Below are 385 nucleotides of genomic sequence, written 5' to 3'. Positions count from 1 at the left end.
GTGGCCACGCTGGCTTGGGCAGTGCTACCAAAGTCTTGTTTAGGGAGGGAGTCAGTAGCTTTGACTCACAATCCAGAGGCAAATTAAAAAAAAGAGGTAGCTTGTATACATGTTGCCACTGCTCTGAACACAATATCACATTATTCCAGTGCCTTGTTGCATTGTGTTTTATTTGTTCTCTATTTTGTACAGGTTAAAATCAGGGACTCACTGATATTTGTCTCAGAAATTCTTTTATAGCAGTCATTTTTGCACCTCTCATGCAAACAATTAAAAATGAGCATGAAAGGGAATTGCCTACCATGCCTGGGTGAGACATGTCCTTGCACTTTGCCTTATCCACGTTCCTAGTCTTTACAGGTCTGTTAAATATCTTTTGCAGGAA

Source organism: Pygoscelis adeliae, unplaced genomic scaffold (genome assembly GCF_000699105.1).
Source record: "Pygoscelis adeliae isolate BGI_AS28 unplaced genomic scaffold, ASM69910v1 Scaffold220, whole genome shotgun sequence".
Classification (NCBI taxonomy): domain Eukaryota; kingdom Metazoa; phylum Chordata; class Aves; order Sphenisciformes; family Spheniscidae; genus Pygoscelis; species Pygoscelis adeliae.
This window is presented reverse-complemented; position numbering follows the sequence as displayed.